The sequence below is a fragment of the Ovis aries genome, chromosome 3, assembly GCF_016772045.2.
Source record: "Ovis aries strain OAR_USU_Benz2616 breed Rambouillet chromosome 3, ARS-UI_Ramb_v3.0, whole genome shotgun sequence".
In the NCBI taxonomy this organism is placed as follows: Eukaryota; Metazoa; Chordata; class Mammalia; order Artiodactyla; family Bovidae; genus Ovis; species Ovis aries.
This window is the reverse complement of record NC_056056.1, coordinates 28,220,001-28,239,119: the sequence shown is the minus strand read 5'-3', so window position 1 is coordinate 28,239,119 and position 19,119 is coordinate 28,220,001. Positions and strand designations below refer to the sequence as shown.

At 40.4% G+C, this 19,119-nt stretch overlaps 1 protein-coding gene across 36 annotated transcripts in view; it reads left to right on the top strand.

Annotated features, from left to right (window-relative positions):
* Positions 1-5,975: 5,975 nt before the first annotated feature.
* The window catches only part of PUM2 (pumilio RNA binding family member 2), a 121,929-nt gene continuing 108,785 nt past the window's right edge, over positions 5,976-19,119 (top strand). For 12 of the 36 annotated variants that reach the window (XM_060411880.1, XM_060411876.1, XM_060411871.1 and 9 more), the window contains exons 1-2: positions 6,320-6,387; positions 13,335-13,410. The gene's annotated coding sequence lies outside the window, so the exon portion shown is untranslated. Of the gene's footprint in view, positions 6,388-13,334; positions 13,411-19,119 lie in introns of all 36 variants that reach the window. The other 24 variants (XM_060411879.1, XM_060411873.1, XM_060411877.1 and 21 more) reach the window with 5 other exon arrangements.

The following is a 19,119-nucleotide window of genomic DNA, read 5'->3' as shown; positions in this document are numbered from 1 at the left end:
AATTGGGCTCTGTCCTGGAAGGGGAAGGTGGCTTATTTCAGCTGTGCATAGGCTAGTCAGGGTCTTGCTCCACTTTAGTGGTGAGACAGGACTCTAATAGATGAGGCTGCAATGATGGAGCAAGCCAGGAAGCAAAGTGGTTGTCACCATAGGTCACCATCTTCAGGACACTCTTAATTGACAGAATAAGCTGAAGCCCAGGGGAGCGGAATAGACCTTTCACCCAGTATCACTGGCCTTGGCAGAGAACATTCAAGAGACTCTCTACTGAGTAACCAGAATCTAGGTCATGCAGCAAGAAAAAAAAAAAAAAAAAAATCACTTTAGTGCTGACTAAGCTCTTTCCCTCGCCCATCATGGTTTCCTGGGGCTATAGAAAAGTGGCTTCAAACTATAGGGAAAGGGAAGTCACTCAGTTGTGTCTGACTCTTAGCGACCCCATGGACTTCAGCCCACCAGGCTCCTCCATCCATGGGATTTTCCAGGCAAGAATACTGGAGTGGGGTGCCATTTCCTTCTCCAGGAGCTCTTCCCAATCCAGGGATTGAACCTGGGTCTCCTGAACTGTAGGCAGATGCTTTTACTGTCTGAGCCACCAGGGAAGTACCAATACTCAAACTACGGTTTTGAAGGGAAGACATATTAGTCCCAGATGAGTGAGAACAGTATCATAGATTTTACTGGCAGTCACTCAAAGCAACAGAGAGCCTGCCAGGTCTGCCCAGGGTGAGAGTGAATAGCAAGAAAATAAAAGTGGTCTTTCTATTAAGCAAATGTACCACAAGGGGGCAAGGCAGGGAGGAATACATCACACAAAAGATAGCAAATTTTTCTGAGAGTAACCATAATCAAAGAACAGAAGCATTACTTAATAAAAACTTGTACATGAACGTTCACAGCGGTGTATTGATAAAAGGTGGAAACAACCCAGATGTCTATTAACTGAATGGGTAAATAAATGTGGTATATCTGTACAATGGAATATCATTTGGCCATAAAAAGGAATGAAGTATTTACACAGGCCACAGCATAGATGAACCTTGAAACATTATGCTCAGTGAAAGAAGCCAGCCACACACACACAAAAACACCCCACATCCATTTATATAAAATGTCCAGAACAGGCAAACTATATACACAGATAAAAAGTGAGTTAGTGGTTGCTTAGGGCTAGGAGGTATGAGGGTGTGTAGAGTGGTAGCCTAAGAGTATGTTTTATTTTTAAAGTGAAGTAAATATCCTAAAATTGACTGTGCTGATGATTGCAAGTAGACCTATTGAATTGTACACGTTAAACAGGCAAACTGTACGGCCTGTGAGTCGTAGCTTAATAAAACTGCTTTAAAAATAAGAGCCAGCAAAGTTTCTAAGAAGAGACCCATTAAAACAAAAAATAAGATTCAGAAAAAAAACTGACAATGAAGGCATGAGAAAAGAGTGTTAGAAAAGAAACAGCCACATTTTCTGTAAATGTGTATGTTATATTTTAATACCATGACTTCAAGAAAATAAGTTCCAGATGATGTATCAACTCAGGCCCAGTCAGGAAAATAGAAACCACATTAATTACTTTAACAGAGAGAATTTAATACAGGGAATTGGTTAAACTGGCATTCAAGAGCTGAAAGGGTGAGTGAGGTAGTACACAGTTATAAATACCAGGGGACTTGGACCTGCTTGGAGGGTGCACCCCAGTTACTCCTACTCAGGAGTTTATAAAAGAGGCCCCGGGAACTGGGCCTTAGACCTCTGTCTGAAGCGGGGCCCTGACCAGCTGCTGTGTACAACTTTGAAGGGTAAACTGGCCAGTTCCAGGAGTGTGCAAAGGAGTTAGAAACTAGAACCAACTTCTATAGTTGAGCTGAAGTGCTCTTTTGAGATCATTCTGACAGGAATAACATGAGAACTAGAAGGGGCAAGAAGCCTCTTTCACTGACCTTCTAATCTCTCTCCAAGTGCCCACAATTGGCAATGTCTACCTGCGGGAGCCAGCTGGTAGAGAAGTGCTGTTTGCAGGATCCCAGCCTAAGCATCACAAAGTTTGGAGCTGAAATACAATAGATGAACACTCAATATAGATGAGGATAACAATCTAAAATGAGATGAAAAGGAAGACCATAGGGTTAAGGAAACCCTGAAACCAAAACAACACTGCAACACTGCACCATTGTACCATTTGACTGAAAGCTGAATTAATAATTTGATGAAAAGACTTGATTTAAATATAATGAATTCTCAAGAAAAAGACAAAGATATTAAAGAAATTAGTAAGGAGATGACACATGTGGAGGACAAAGTTTTTGTCTGTCAAAAATTCTTTTTAGGGAATTCCCTGGCAGTTCAGCGGTTAAGATTCAGGGCTTTCACTGCTGGGGGCCCATGTTCAATTCTGGTTGGGAAACTAAGATCCTGCAACCACATAAATTTTTTTTAATAGTATCTTTACATTAGCTCTACAATAGTAGTGGTACAAAATATTTCAAATATGAATAATCATTGTCCCTGAAGCAGAGAATCCATCAAAGATCACAGAAATAATATTCAGAGCTACTACACACAAAAAATTCCCTGAAATGATTTTAAAACTGCAACTTCCAAATATCAAGGTTATGTTTTAATATCAGGAAAATATGTTAGAGACTGACTGACAGTGAGACACATTGTTGTTAAGACACTGAAGTTCAAAAATACAGAAAAAATTCTTAAGTAGGTTAAAATCAAATCGGCCTCAGGTTTTCCACTTTTCACTAAAAGCCATGTTTGTAAAGTCCTGAGGGGAAAAACAGCAAGACCCAAGAATAGTTGTTGCTTGAGTTTAAATAAAACAGGAAGACATTTTCAAGCATGAAATAACTTAGGGAATAGGAAACTATCATGAAAGATTGCAAATGGACACAAATTCTTTGAAGCTTTTCTCATCAAAAGGTAAAGTCTGTTTCTTTATCTTTTAAATCCATGCTGACGTATAATTTGCTTTGACCAATGATTTGGAAGGGACACTATATAAGGTCCAAGCCTAAGCCTCAGGGGACAGTGCCACCTCCGAACTCCCTCTCCGAGAGATGAACAGGTCTGAGCAAGCCTGTGGGAGGGGCTACAAAGGACCTTGGCTGACCGCCGGATCAGAGGCCAGGCTCCCTGGTCAGCCGCTGCTGCTGAGTTGCTTCAGTTGTGTCCAACTCTGTGCGACCCCATAGACGGCAGCCCACCAGGCTCCCCGTCCCTGGGATTCTCCAGGCAAGAACATTGGAGTGGGTTGCCATTTCCTTCTCCAGTGCATGAAAGTGAAAAGTGAAAGTGAAGTTGCTCAGTCTTATATGACTCTTAGCGACCCCATGGACTGCAGCCTACTAGGCTCCTCCGTCCATGGGATTTTCCAGGAAGGAGTACTGGAGTGGGGTGCCATTGCCTTCTCTGTGGTCAGTCACTAGCCAACCACAATCACATAAGTGAGTCCAGGAGACATCAGCTGAAACTCCCAGTTGAATGCAGCCCATCCGACTAACCCACAGAACTGGGATATAGGAAAGATATTTGAGGGTGGTTTATAACCCAAGTAGAGGCTGATAAGGGCTTCCAAGGTGGCTCAGTGGTAAAGAACCTGCCTGCAATGCAGGAGACATGGGTTTGATCGCTGGGTTTGGAAGATCCCCTGGAGAAGGAAATGGCAACCCACTCCAGTATTCTTGCCTGGGAAATTCCTTGGACAGAGGAGCCTGGCAGGCTACAGTCCATGGGGTCGCAAAAGAGTCAGACATGACTTGGAGACTAAACAACAACAGCAACAAGAGGCTGATCCATGACAAAATTCATACTACTAAATCAAAATGAAGTCAGAAATGAAGAAGCAATAAACAATAAATACATTTAACTGAAAAGGGTGTAGAAACAAGGGAGCCCTCTTAGACTGTAGGTGGGAAGGTAAATTGGTGTGGCCACTAAGGAGAACAATATGTAGATTCATCAAAAAACTAAAAATAGAGTTAGCATATGATCCAGCAATCCTGCTCCTGGGCATATATATCCAGAGAAAACACTAATTAAAAAACATACATGCACCCCAATGCTCATAGTAGCGCTACTTACAATAGCCAAGATATAGAAGCAGCCTAAGTGTCCATCGACAAATGAATGGGTAAAGAAGATGTGGTATATACATACAGTGGAATATAACTCAGCCGTGAAAAAGGGCAAAATAATGCCATCTGCAGCAACATGGATGGACCTACAGATTATCATACTAAAGTAAGTCTGACAGAGAAAGACAAATATCATGTGCTATCACTCATATGTACAATCTAAAAAAAAAGAGATACAAATGAACTTATTTACAAAGCAGAAACAGACTCACAGACATAGAAACAAACTTACAGTAACCAAAAGAGGGAAGGGGGGGCCGGGGGGGGGGGGGAGAATAAATTATGAGTTTGGGATTAGCAGACACATACTACTATATAAACTAGATAACAACAGGATCCTACTATATAGCACAGGGAACTATACCCAGTATCTTGTAATATACTATGAGGGAAATGAATCTGAAAAAAAAACCCCACAACATATATATATATATAAAACTGAGTCATTTTCTATACATCAGAAACTAACACAATATTGTAAATCAACTATACTTTAAAAAATTAAAGAAAAATATATTTAAATGCTGAAATTAAGACAAATCAGTATGGAAATCACGGATTAAAATAGCATGTCAATGTTATAAACCCCGACAAAGTGAAAAATCATAAAAGCAAAAAATTAGGAAGTACAGGACAGGGGTAGAAGGAACTGAAAATGTGCAGATCTATCTTTCATAGTAGGGAACTCAGTAGTGACCAATATTGAAGCATGTAGTTTGAAAAAGTTGCTCTGTCCTATTAATGATGGATCTGTTAGCTACTCAAGAAGAGGAGAATGAACACTCTGAGTAGGCTACTTGACCCCAGTGTGGGTTCCTTTGTGGTCGTAAGATGCCTGACAGCAGGAACTGAGGGAACATGCTTTCTTGCTGTCTTTTTTACATTCAGGAGGGAATGGCTCCTTACAGAGCCCTCCCCGCAAAGCTCTGGGTTGGCACGTTTGTGCCTCACTGGCTTTAAATGGATGACATACCCATTGCAGAAACAGTTCCTATTGAGATGGAATTGTGATTGGATCTCCAATGCTTCTTCAACTTCATTGTGTAGAGGAATTGCCTGGGAATCTTGTTACAACGCAGATTTTGATTCACTAATTTCTGGAGTGGGGCTAAGACTCTGCATTTCTAATAAGCTTCCAGATGATTAAAATGTCTGTCAGGCATCACTGTCAGTGACACGTACAATGACCAACTTAAATATCAAGCACACCTGATATTTACAGCAGCTGAGGCTGAACACAGGAAAGCTAATAAACGAGCCTGCTACAGAAATCCAGACGTGGGAAGCAGCCGCGAGAGAGAATCCCTGGCCTAGCAGAACATCCGAGTTTCCTTTGTGTTTACTGGGCGAAGCACAGAGGTTACAGTGGTGGGGGGCAGCCCCCCACATAAGTCCACTTAAGGGGCTCACTTTTCCACACTTGTGTCCCCGCCCACCGTCTTCCTTCGGGGTGAGGATAAGGCTGAAACCTAAAGGCCTGGATTACTGGTCCGGGTCTTGCGGGTGCCGGCACGCCGAAAGACGAACTGAGGACTACAGCGTGGTGGGGAGGGCGCTGACACCCTTACAGGCAGCCGGGGTGTGGAGGGGAGAACAATGAACTACGGGACAGGAAGCGCAAGGCCAGCGAGTTCGGAAGACTAGGCCCCACGCGGGAAGACGGACACGAGAGCAGCGTTCGAAAACACCACGCCTGCGCGCCCAGGACCGGCGCGCGCTCCCGCCCGGCGCCTCAGCCAAGCTCAGGACCAGCCGCGAGCCCGCAAGGTGAGGGCGGGGACGCAGACGCCGGAGGGACAGCCGAAACGCGCGAGCGCGGAGAGCGTGCGCAAGCGCAGAGCTGCCGTCGGCGGGCGCCTGGAGCGCGGGAGAAGCGTCGGAAGCCACTGAGAGGAGCGGCACCTTGGTGAGCACTCCCCCCCCGCCCCCGCCGGCCACCGCCGCCCTCCCTTCCCTTTTCTCCCGGAGTGCTTTGCGCGCGCCCGGTGGGCGGGGGGGAGGGGAGGGGAGGCGGCGGTGGCAGCCATGTTGTTGTGAGTCTCTGTGTCTCACCCTCGGTACTTCGGTGGTTCGGAGGAGGAGGAGGGGGAGGAGAAGGAGGAGGTGGGGTGGGGGGGAGGGAGGTAGGTGGAGAAAGAAGATCTTGCCGCCACCGAAGGCGGAGGAGGGGGAGGACGGCCAAGAGCGACGCCGCCGTGTGCCCAACGGTCGGTGTCCCCGGCTGAGGCAGCGCGGTCGCAGCAGCCCCGTAAGTCAGTCGCGCTTGCACCCCTCTCCCCGTGCTCTGGCGCCGCAGGGCGGTTCCCCGGGCTTTGTGTGGCGGTCTCGGTTGCGGGCAACCCGCCGGCGGGAGGGCTGACGGGGCCCGCGGGCAACCCAGGACGGCCGCGGCCTGCGGCCCGCTCGCACAATGCAGGGGGAGGAGGGGTGCCGGAAGGGGGTGTGCGCCCGGCGTGTGTGTGTAGGGGGATGCTCACGCCTTTCCCGCTTCCTTTCCTCCCGGCGTCTGAGCCTCGCGGAGCTTGCGGGGGGCCCTCCCGGCTCGCTCTTGGTCCTGGCGCGCTTGGGGTTAGAGATCGAGCTGTCCGCCTGCCCAGCCCTTAAAGGCTCGGAACGTGCGGGGGGAGAGAGGCCGGGTGGATCCCGAGAAGCATGCGAGTTGGAAGTGGGCGAAGAGGAAGGAGCGGGTTTATGAAAACAAGTGTGGGGATGAATGCTTGAGGTCCCGAGCGTGTCCAGGAAAAGCTTCCGGTAGACAGGTGTAGGGACGAAAGAGACGGCGGCTTGGGTTCGTTGTGTTAGGTGCCATTGGTGAGGATTGTTGTGTTTTTGTTAACTGTAACCGATTTCGAGACTCAGGAAAATGTGTAAACATTAAAATCAAAGAAGAGATGATAAGTTCACACATTGTAGTCATCCTTTTGTATCTGACCTGGGCCAAGTTTGGGAAACATGTTAATATTTTTTTTGCCCAAACACACGTGTAAAAGTTAGTGTTAACTTCTGAGACCACAGCTAGGGAAAGCCAACTTTTCTTAGCTTTTCATTCTGACACATTTAAACGTTTAAATGGGATGGGAATTGCGGGGTTAATCATGTATAATAAAACCGTGTTAAAATCTGGACTTAGTACTTTTGTGAGATTTTAGCTTAAAAATTGGTGACAGACTTAGGGGCAGAGGTTTTTTTGTGGGGAGGGGGAAGCTGTGTTAGAAAAAAGCTTTTAAGTGTTTGAGAGAAATGTAGCACTTGGAAAGGTATTGTATATCAAGAAAATTTTAATAAAGGGTGTTACCTAAGAATTTCAGAAGACTTGTTTACTGCTTAGATTCGTGTTTAATAGGTGACTCTTTCACCATGTGACCTCGAGCACTGGAGGATGATTTAAGGATTTTTGGCTAGGAATCCGGTTAAAAACACAAACATAAATAGTTTTAATTGGCTAAGTGTCTATTCTTAGTTTTTTAATTCCCTGCTTTTAAAAAAATGGTTTGCTTTATCTGCACAGTCCTCCTTATATCGTTACAGGTATTTACCTTATTTCAAGCATGTCTTTCAAAAGTCCAATTTCTGGTGACATTGAATTGTTTAGAATCGTCTTTTGGTGTACCGGAGGGCGGGTTTTGTATGAAATAAGCCTTTTTTTTTTTTTTTTTTTCAAATTAAAGTGATATTTCAGAATCCTGGTTCTTCAGGTTTTAAAGTTCATTTTTGTTATTTGCACAGTAACTCTTCAAGTTACATTTGCAATTAACAAATATCTTCAAACAATTTAAACTTTAATTTTAATACATAATTTTCTTATTTTGAGTCTAAAGTTCTCTTAGATGTTTGATACTAATAAAATTTCAGCTTTTTAAAGTCTAAATACTGCCATATTTAAATTGGTCATGCAAGGTTGTTACTTTAATAGGTCAATTTTTTTAGGCATTACAAGTATATAATAAGCCAAATAAGCAATCTTAACACAGATACTAATATTAGGATTTTGTTTCTCTCAAACCTTCCATACTTGTTTATAAATCTTTCCGGTGTTGAAAGATAATTTATCTTCTATGTAGTTACTTCCTGTGTAGGTACTATCCAAGTTAACAGAAGTCATTACTTTCAGAGATTAAGGCCAGGTGTGGCATCCAAAGCCAGTCTTCTCTGTGACCAGACTGCCTCCTTTTTATTGATACTGATAGGGTCTTCATAGTTTTAAGTGGAGGTTGGTTCTGTTTCCTGGACTCAAGTTCTTTGTACTTTGTAATTCAGCCACCTTTGAATTTGTTGGGTTTCTAAGACAAGGAAGACACTCTGTATTTTTTCATGTTTTTCAAACTTGTGGATACATACTTGAAATATCTGAATGGTTGTACCTCATGGCTTTGTTCAGCTTGCATTCACAGTTTGAGGCCATTTTACTGACAGGTATGATTAAGATAATAATTGTACCTGTAACAGGTACACATGTTACATACTAGATTGTTACACACTAGATTTTTTGCTGTTTTTAAGAAAGCATAAAAATAGTCTGACTTGCTCCTATTGTTCCATCTTCTCACTCTTCCTTTGGATGAGTTTGTAAGAAGGAACTGATCAAGTATGGCTCAGCCCCTTTCCTCTTTCTCTTTGGGAGCCTGCCCCTCACAGAAAGCACTTTGCTTCTTCCTGAGGCCACCAGTGATAGACTCTCTTCCTTTCTGGAGGAGGACTGTGATTGTCCAGTGCTACCTGTGACTGGGTTAGGATAATTATGGAGTGTGGTTGTTAGGACGCTGTCTTGGTCTAGGTTTAGATTTTGCTTTTCAGAAATAAAGGAGCCATTTGGATTACCATCAGTCTTAACTCCTATGTCTCTCACTCCTGAATTCTGATGTGGCGGGAAAAAGGTTTCTTCAAACCCTATTATTTAGAAACTAATACTTAAATAGTGATTTTTATATTTAGCAATACAGATAGAAGACATTTTTATTTTAAAGTTGTTGCTTTTGTAGTAGAAAAAGTAAATTTACAGAGAAATAATATTTTCACACTTTTCCAGTGAAATGCTGTATAGAATTATTACATAGGTAGGTGCATGATACATGCTGCTGCTTCTCAGATTTCACATAGCAGTATGCTTAGAGACATATCACCGATATTCAGTTATTCTCTTACCATTATCTTGTGAAGAGGTAAAAGATCTTACAGTACTGGAAAACATCCAGATTGTGTCCACCTTACATACATATTCCAGAATTTTAACATAGCTGCTAGATACAAAAGTGGGTAAGAACTGTGAAGGGAAAGGGGATAGTTAGGGTTTCAGAACACTTTAACTGGAAATGGGACAGAAAAGAAAAAAAGGCAGTCATTTTCACCTACCTAGGATGATATGTGTATTTGGATCGAAAAATTCTGCTTCCTGGAGGAGTTCTGGTGAAATTGACTATAAAGTGACAGTACGAAACCATCTACTCAGTGCCTGCCTAGGAAAATAAAATCTGTAGCTGACTTCCAGAGTACGTTAAAAAAAAAGTGTGAGAAGGGGTTGGTTTTTTTTTTTTAACTCCCCCCAAAAAAGTATGTGAGACTTAATTTTAGAGATGTCTTTGTGGTTTCTGTTTGTGGGACAATTTATGTCAAGAGTAGTAAGTTCTAGATCTCTTAAGTAGTGATCTCTGATTTTACGCACTGTTTCTGAAAGGCTTACTAGGGAATCAGTGGGAGATAGTCTTTAACTGTATAAAATGGTTTTCTTCATTCTGACATCAGAAGAAAGTAAATGAAAAGCTTCCTGGGTGGCTTAGTGGTTTAAAAAAAAAAAATCTGCCTGCCAATGCAGAAGACATGGGTTTGATCCCTGGGTGGGGAAGATCCCTTGGAGAAGGAAATGGCAACCCACTCCAGTATTCTTGCCTAGAGAATTGCAGGGACAGAGAGGAGCCTGGTGGGCTCCATGAGGTCGCAAAGAGTTGGACACGACTAAGTGACTAAGACACATACACATAGTATTTTATTAGCACTTTTAGCGTGATTAAATGCAAAAACATTACACTTTCCATGGCAAAACCTGAGTCATAAAAACTGATTCAACATAACCAGAATTAAGATTTGAAATGTAGAGAATTTAGAAATTCAAGTTTTCCTACAATGTTTTCTTGGCCTGCCTTTTAATAGAAATATAATTGATTGCTTTTCATCCAGTTTGTGTTTGTGCATGCTAAGTCTTTATTTAAACTCTAAATTATGTGGTGCCTATACAAGCAAAAATAGGAGTACTCAAAGATAAATCATTTGCTAATTTTTATCCTAAGTCTGGTTAAGAAGGTACTCATGGCGTATTAGTTCCCATTCAGTCCATTTCTTACTCTGGATATTCTAAGTTGTATCATTTCATCAAGCTGCTGCTACTGCTAAGTCACTTCAGTTGTGTCCGACTCTGTGTGACCCCATAGACGGCAGCCCACCAGACTCCCCCGTCCCTGGGATTCTCCAGGCAGCAGTACTGGAGTGGGTTGCCATTTCCTTCTCCAATGCATAAAAGTGAAAGTGAAGTCACTCAGTCGTGTCCGACCCTCAGCGACCCCATGGACTGCAGCCCACCAGGCTCCTCCGTCCATGGGATTTTCCAGGCAGGAGTACTGGAGTAGGGTGCCATTCCCTTCTCCGTTCATCAAGCTAGAGTATCAGAAACTTGCATTCATTTTTTGAGGTTTGCAGGCCTGTCATGTGCCACAGTGTTTTGATGTTGGTTGGGGCAGTGATCTCTGTCCTTACTGTTTTACTGCAACTATAAGGTTATGTTTATAGTAGAGAAGAAGTTGATAAATCTCATTTACACAGTGCAGTACACTAAGTGCCACCCTAGGTGGTGTTGCAGAAGTGCTGTGGACTCAGGTAGGTAGACAATGCAGGGGGTCAGAAAAAGCTTTCCAGAAGAGGTAAAATGGACTGTAAAAAGACTTAGAAATGTTAATTTAGTCAAGAGATGGGTGAAATGGCATTTAGTCAGAGGGATTAGTATGTGTAGTGACCTAGATAAGGAGAATGGCAGAGGGGAGGTAGGGAGGAGAATTGAAAAGATTTGACTGCAGATATAGGTAGAGACCCACTGGATTTAAGGGCCATTTTAAATTTGAACAATTCTGCTGTGAAGACTTTGGAGATATCATCTTGGAAAGATTTAGACCATTATTGTCCAGGAACTCTTAACATAATTACTGTGAGTCGCTTTCCCTGGATTGTGTTAGAGGAGTTAGACACATGACTTTCCTTGAAGGATTGACTAAAAAATGAGATTATGAAACCTTGCATCTGCTAAGCAAGTCATTGAGTATATTTTTGATTACAACTCTTGAGTTCTCTATAATACTGTATATAAGAATTTTCTTTTAAAACTTAGTGTTAGAAATAAGGTTATCTTTAAAAAAAAAAAAAAGGAAATAAGGTTGTCTCCAAGGAATTGGATACTGAGAATTTCATTATATAATATAGTGTCCCCCCCATCTTTATGACTTTAGAAGTTAAACTTGAGTTTAACTTACTATTTTTGATATTTAATATTTGCTTAGGTATTTTCCTAAGATTAGTTTTTGTTGTGTACATTTCCTATGAGTCACTTGGTGTATCTTCCAAAATTTTTTATTTTGTATAGGGTGAATTTCATTTAGATTATACTTGATTATTTCTACTACAGGCATTTTTTTTTGGTGTGTACCTTCATAGTCCTTGAAACTAACATACATTTGGTTTCTCTTTTCAGACACTGCAGTGTAGGTGTTTTTGAGTTTTTGTTGTTTGCTAAGTGAGAGCTTCGGTTTTTTGTTTTGTTTTTTAACTTCTGTATCTTTAGGAAATCGGTATGATCATCTCAATTTAAAGTGATTGGGAAGCAGATCACCAGTTCAAGGCTTGTTCTTGAATATTTGAGGAACCTGTTTTAAAAAATCATAATTCATACTCATCACCTAAAAGATTTCCTTATATTTAGTTCAAAAATGTGTACTGCTTATATTTTTCTTACACTATTCATGATAGTCATAGTAAACTAAACATTTTAAAAACTTAACTGTCACAGGTTATGACTTTTCCTAGAGGAAAATTAAGAAAATTGAAATAGATAACTCGTTCATTTTTCTTTTTTTTTTTGGACTAGACTAGAATGACTGCATCTCAAAATACCATCTTTTGGATTAACATGTTTATAGAAAATTACAGTCATACTAGGTTAAAGTGAAGCAGATTTATTTATTTATGCATGTGTACATGCACACTTCAGGGCTTGTAGAATCTTAGTTCCCCAACCAGGGATGAAACCTAGGCCCTCAGCAGATGAAGTACGGAGTTCTAACCATTGGACTGCTAGGGGATTCCCAATTAAGCAGTTTTAATTGTGGGACATCTCAGAGCCTTTACTATGCTAATATCACAGAGAATGGATTCCAGAATGACCGTGTGCTAAACTTGCAAAAGAACAAATGGGTGCTGGGAAGCAGCGAGTTCTAAGTGTATTGGACAAGGAACCTCTTATTTTAAAGAATGCTGTGCGTTGGTGATTAAGAAACACACTTTGGAAAATTTTTGTCTGAAGAAGAAAATCTTTTAAAAGTTGCACTAAAATCTGCTGCTTAAAATGGTTTTTCCTTTTTCCAGTTGTCTCATACCATGAATTCAAATGATTTCCTTTAATTCTCTGTTACAACCTAATTAAGATTTTTTGAGTTATTTCCACTTGGTGCTATGTCGCTTCTAATTGATAATGTGTAACAATTGAAAATTTCTAGATCACCATTGGAGACAGGTCTTCATTTGTTGGGCATTCAACCTAGTACTAAAATGAATTGAAAATAGCACAAGATTGCTTGTACTCTGTTTTGTGATAAAGTTTCTAAACTGTAATAGATTTAAACTGTGTTAATACAGAATCTATTTTTTAAAAAAACAATTTATTTCGCTAACAAGCCTTAGAACACAGAAATAAAAAAGCATGAAGCCAGCAGTACCCAGTCTCCTACCAAACTTGGGTGTTTATTTTTTCATACTCCACACAAACATATACATTGCCCCTCTTTTGTTAAAACTTGGATCAGATTATACACCTCAGGCAACTTGGTGTTTTTATTTAATAGCATGGATATTTTATTAGTACATGTAACTTTAATTTTAATAACCTGTAATAGTACATGATTTTTTATTTTTGCTAACCCTTTTTTTTGTTTGTTTTTTTAGGTTCTATTTTTGAACTACTGCAAGCAAATGTTGCAGTAAATAACCATTATTCAGTTCATCCTTTTATGTTGTTTGTGTAAGTTAAATTACCACAAGAGAAATAACTGTGTCAAAGGATTGTATATTGATTCTCAAACGGAAAAAAAATATGTTCACTCATTATGATGAGTTAATACACGAGAGAGGACTTATATTGCAATTTTACATGTTATCTAGTCTCTACAATAACCTTATGAGGGAAACATTGTTACTCTCATTTGCAAATGGGGAAAGAGAAACAGAGTTCAAGTGCTTTGAGTTCATTTAGCTACTTAGACCAAGAAGGCAATGGCACCCCACTCCAGTACTCTTGCCTGGAAAATCCTATGGACGGAAGAGCCTGGAAGGCTGCAGTCCGTAGGGTTGCTAAGAGTCAGACACGACTGAGTGACTTCACTTTCATGCATTGGAGAAGTAAACGGCAACCCACTCCAGTGTTCTTGCCTGGAGAATCCCAGGGACGGGGGAGTCTGGTGGGCTGCTGTCTATGAGGTCACACATAGTTGGGCACAACTGAAGTGACTTAGCAGTAGCAGCAGCTACTTAGAGGCAAACATGGTGCCATATTCTAGATCTTTTAGTTCTGGTTTCTGTTTCTGTTATGCCATGATGAATGATACAAAACTTTTAGTTGGAAAATCATTAGGGTCCTTGTGAATTAAACCCTTGTACAAAAAAGATCTTCATGACCCAGATAATCATGATGGTGTGATCACTCACCTAGAGCCAAACATCCTGGAATATGAAGTCAGGTGGGCCTTAGGAAGCATCACTACGAACAAAGCTAGTGGAGGTGATGGAATTCCAGTGGAGCTGTTTCAAATCCTGAAAGATGATGCTGTGAAGGTGCTGCACTCAATATGCCAGCAAATTTGGAAAACTCAGCAGTGGCCACAGGACTGGAAAATGTCAGTTTTCATTCTAATCCCAAAGAAAGGCGATGCCAAAGAATGCTCAAACTACTGCACAATTGTACTCATCTCACATGCTAGTATAGTAATGCTCAAAATTCTCCAAGCCAGGCTTCAGCAGTATGTGAACCGTGAACTTCCAGATGTTCAAGCTGGTTTTAGAAAAGGCAGAGGAGCAAGAGATCAAATGGCCAACATCCACTGGATCATTGAAAAAGCAAGAGAGTTCCAGAAAACATCTATTTCTGCTTTATTGACTATCCCAAAGCCTTTGACTGAGTGGATCACAATAAACTGTGGAAAATTCTGAGAGATGGGAATACCAGACCACCTGACCTGCCTCTTGGGAAACCTATATGCAGGTCAGGGAGCAACAGTTAGAACTGGACATGGAACAGCAGACTGGTTCTAAATAGGAAAAGGAGTATGTCAAGGCTGTATATTGTCACCCTGCTTATTTAACTATGCAGAGTACGTCATGGGAAACACTGGGCTGGGTGAAGCACAAGCTGGAAGCGAGATTGCCAGGAGAAATACTGATAACCTCAGATATGCAAATGACACCACTCTTATGGCAGAAAGTGAAGAACTAAAGGGCCTCTTGATGAAAGTGAAAGAGGAGAGTGAAAAAGTTGGCTTAAAGTTCAACATTCAGAAAACTAAGTTCATGGCATCTGGTCCCATCACTTATGTGGAAACAGTGGCTGACTTTATTTTGGGGGGCTCCAAAATCACTGCAGATGGTGATTGTAGCCATGAAATTAAAAGATGCTTACTTTTGGAAGGAAAGTTATGATCAACCTAGACAGCACGTTAAAAAGCAGGGACATTACTTTGTCAACAAAGGTCCGTCCAGTGGTCATGTATCGATGTGAGAATTGGACTATAAAGCAAGCTGAGTGTCGAAGAATTGATGCTTTTGAACTGTGGTGTTGGAGAAGACTCTTGAGAGTCCTTTGGATTGCAAGGAGATCCAGCCAGTCCATCCTAAAGGAGATCAGTCCTGGGTGTTCATTGGTAGGACTGATGTTGAAGCTGAAACTCCAATACTTTGGCCACCTGATGCGAAGAGCTGACTCATTTGAAAAGACCCTGATGCTGAAGAAAGTGAAGTTGCTCAGTCGTGTCTGACTCTTTTCGATCCCATGGACTGTAGCCTACCAGGCTCTTCCATCCATGGGATTCTCTAGGCAAGAATATTGGAGTGGGTTCCCATATCCTTCTCCAGGAGATCTTCTCAACCCAGGGATCAAACCCAGGTCTCCTGCACTGCAGGCAGACGCTTTACCCTCTGAGCCACCAGGAAAGCCCCCGCACATCTGTGCCTGTCTCCCTCTAGGACTAATTCAGATAAGTCTTAGATAGGTGGGATGTTTTAGTTTTCAAACCTTTTTAATCTAGATTCTCATGCAGTATCCGGATTTGATAACCAGTGACCTTAACATTCAGATGCTCATATCCCTGAGAGGTACATGTAGAATTTTCAAAATGTTAGCACATTTAGTTTTCTGAGGGTCAGTTAACAGGTCCTCGCTGTATGTACCGAAAAAAGCACATCTTTGATCCACCCCACATCTTAATGTGGTGTATTTTACCCCAGGTGGGCCAGATGGTAAAGAATCTGCCTGCAGTGCAGGAGACGTGGGTTCAGTCGATGGGTTGGGAAGATCCCCTGGAGAAGGGAATGGCAGCCCACTCCAGTATGCTTGCCTAAAGAATCCCATGGACAGAGGAGCCTGGTGGGCTACAGTCCATGGGATTGCAGACAGTAGGACACAAGTGAATGATTAACACCTCAGGTAATTATGCCTTTGAGACCCCAAACTTAGAGGTTGCTTCCTGTAGTGATTAACCTTATTGATTCACATTGATGATAGAATGAGATAATAGCCAAGAACTGGAGTGTTTTGATTTTCTCTGGGAATTTCTGAATTAGATCAATGATAGTCTTGAGTGGTAGGAGTAATTGTGAGTTTTTTTTAAGCCAGTTCCCCTCTTCTTCCCTAAGAACAATACTGTGAAATGTTTTGCAAACTAGAAATATGTAAATCAGACTGTAAAATATGTTGAATTTAAATGTTGGATTTTTTTGCTCCATTTTTTTGAACACTTTGGAGGAGTATATAGAAGAATTAGGGTAAAAAATTAAGTGCTAACCACAAGTGTAATTTCTTTTAATCAGATGATAGAATATTTAGATTTACAAGTTGGATTTCCTTTTTTTTTTTTTTAACCCAAAATGTCAAGAAGGTATGTCTAGAGGTAATTACTATAGTAGGTACGGTTATACATGTAAAGTGCATCATAACATCTTAAAAACCCTTAGAGGTTTACAGATAAGGGGCAGGATTGAACTTGGACCCCAGAGCAGTGAAAGCACCAGGTCATAACCATTGGTTCTTCAGGGAATCCTGGAGAATATTTTAAGTGATACTCAATCTACTGAAAAGATGTTTTTCTGTTACGTTTCTTTATAACTCATGATACCTTTTTCATGTATATATGTATGTATATTTGAGTTCTACCATATAAAGCCATTGATTTCCAAGCTAACTTGCCTAGTGATTTTTAACATGTATATATTTTAAACATTTTTAAAATATAAGTATTCAAAGAGTGTAGAACTGTAAAATAAAAATCATGCATATCTCTTTCCTGACATGACCACTGTTAGCGGTTGTATCACTCTGCCATGTATACATACGTATGCATGTGTCCTGCTTTTACAGAAGTGGAATGATGGTATCACTGGTTTTTACCTTGCCTTTTCACTTAATAGTCTAAAATTTTTTCCATGTATGCATAAATATACCCATCTCATGCTTTTAGTGGGTGTATAGTTGGTAATTTTATTTTCTTTGCCTCCTTATTACAGTGTTTAGTATCCTTTTGCTCTCCTCCCTCATGACTGTTCATATTTCACAGAACACTGGCACAACTAGAACAGTATGCAAAATTTTGGTACATAATTCTGATGAGGTTTTAAATTCTCATGGATAAGATGAAACTAATATATTGAAAAATACAAATTAAATGTCGGGAGAATTGAGAAAAAGATTATTTGGAGGAGGTTTTAATGGAGAAAGTGGCATTTGAGCCAGACAGATCCAAAGAGATACGTAGGATTTTCACATGAAGTTGGAATAGTTCAGCAAAAGGAAAGTTGGGGAAGAGAGTGATGGTTTATGCTTGGTTGGTGTGGAAAATAGCATGGAGCATTCGGAATCTTCGTATTATTGACTCCTCTGCCATTTTAGTAGCTTTGTCTGCTAGGGTAGGGAAGTTGAGCAGTTTCCTTGTTTGTAATTAATACAATACTTACTTTGCTGGATTGTAGTGAAAATTAAATATAACATGCCTACTGTGATCACTGACATAAAATCAAGTGCTCAGTAAATCCTGTTTTCTGTTTAAGGGATGGTGTCTGATAGAAATTAGTCCAGAGAGGTTATGCTCATTTGGAAATAGTTCTTTGTTGTTGTTTTTAATTTCGTATACTCCTTGTCAAAACTACGCTGAGGAAATAGGTGATATTAGGTTTAAACAACAGCTTGGATAAGTCAGTTAACCTTATAGAGCGTAACCCTCTTTACAAGCTGCATTTGATAAATGTTTTGTTTCAAGATGTGTGGGCGGGTGTCTAAAACTTGCCCATCCCTCAGAGCCCAGCTTAAATACTTAACAAGGCTTTAAATGCTTCACAAGGCTGCTGGTCATATTGTTATCTTGTTAAACTTACTATGGAGATTTTCAAACTCAAGTAGAATAGTATAGTACACGTTGGAGTACTAGATCATCCATGTTCAACATTGTGTGAAATCTTTATACCTATATTTTACTTTTTTAAAGTATTTCAAAGGCAATCCCAGACAATAGCTAGTTTAAGCATAAATTCTCATGCTTATGAGAACTTAGTAAAAAATACAATCTTACTATTATTACTGCTAACAAAATTCCTTAATATCATCTAATACCCATTCTATATCTAGATTTCTCTGATTTTCTCAGAAGTCTTTTTTTATAGTTGGTTTGTTAGAGTCAGAATTCAAGCAAGGTTTATACAGTATATTTGACTTTTAAGCCTGTAGTTTATATAATAGTCCTTCCTCTCTTCCCTCCTCATAGCAAAATTTTCACAGATAGTGAAATGAGGTGAATTTTTTTCTTTTTTCCATATTCCTGGATTGGGCAGTTGTGTCCTTGTGTTATTTATTGATTTTGTGTGTTCTCTTTCTCGTATTTCTAATAAATCAGTATTTAGATCTAGCAGCTTTCTTAGATTGATGTTTACTGATTTACTTTTTTTAAAAAAGCAGTTTTCTTCATTGGTGGTGGTGCTGTTTCTTATTACATATATCATGAGGTGTATAAATGCTTGTTCCACTTTCAGAATTTATATATAAAAATGTTAACTTAGAAATACTGCTTTTTGAGGGGACTCATTTAATAATTTACATCGGACATTTCACATGTGTCTTCGACTGATTAGAACCACTTTGAGTTATCTAATAGTTATCTCCATTTTCCATCTAAGTTATTTGACCTACTGCTCTCGGGTGATATGTAAAAGCATCAAAAACTAGCATTGAGGTTGTTTTAGTGGGTAGATTTTCTCTGAGCAGTATTCTGTTTTTTGAAAAGAAATTTCAGTAATCAGTGTTTCATTTCTTAACCAATTGAGAGAATGCCTTGTAATATAAGAAACTTTGTAAGGACTATATATAGTGATTCTCCTTTGGGAGAATTCTAAGGAAAAAATACCTCGCCCTACAGCTGCAAGTATGTAAGTATGTATTTATCCCCATTATGTCTCCTTGAGAGTATATCTGAGATTG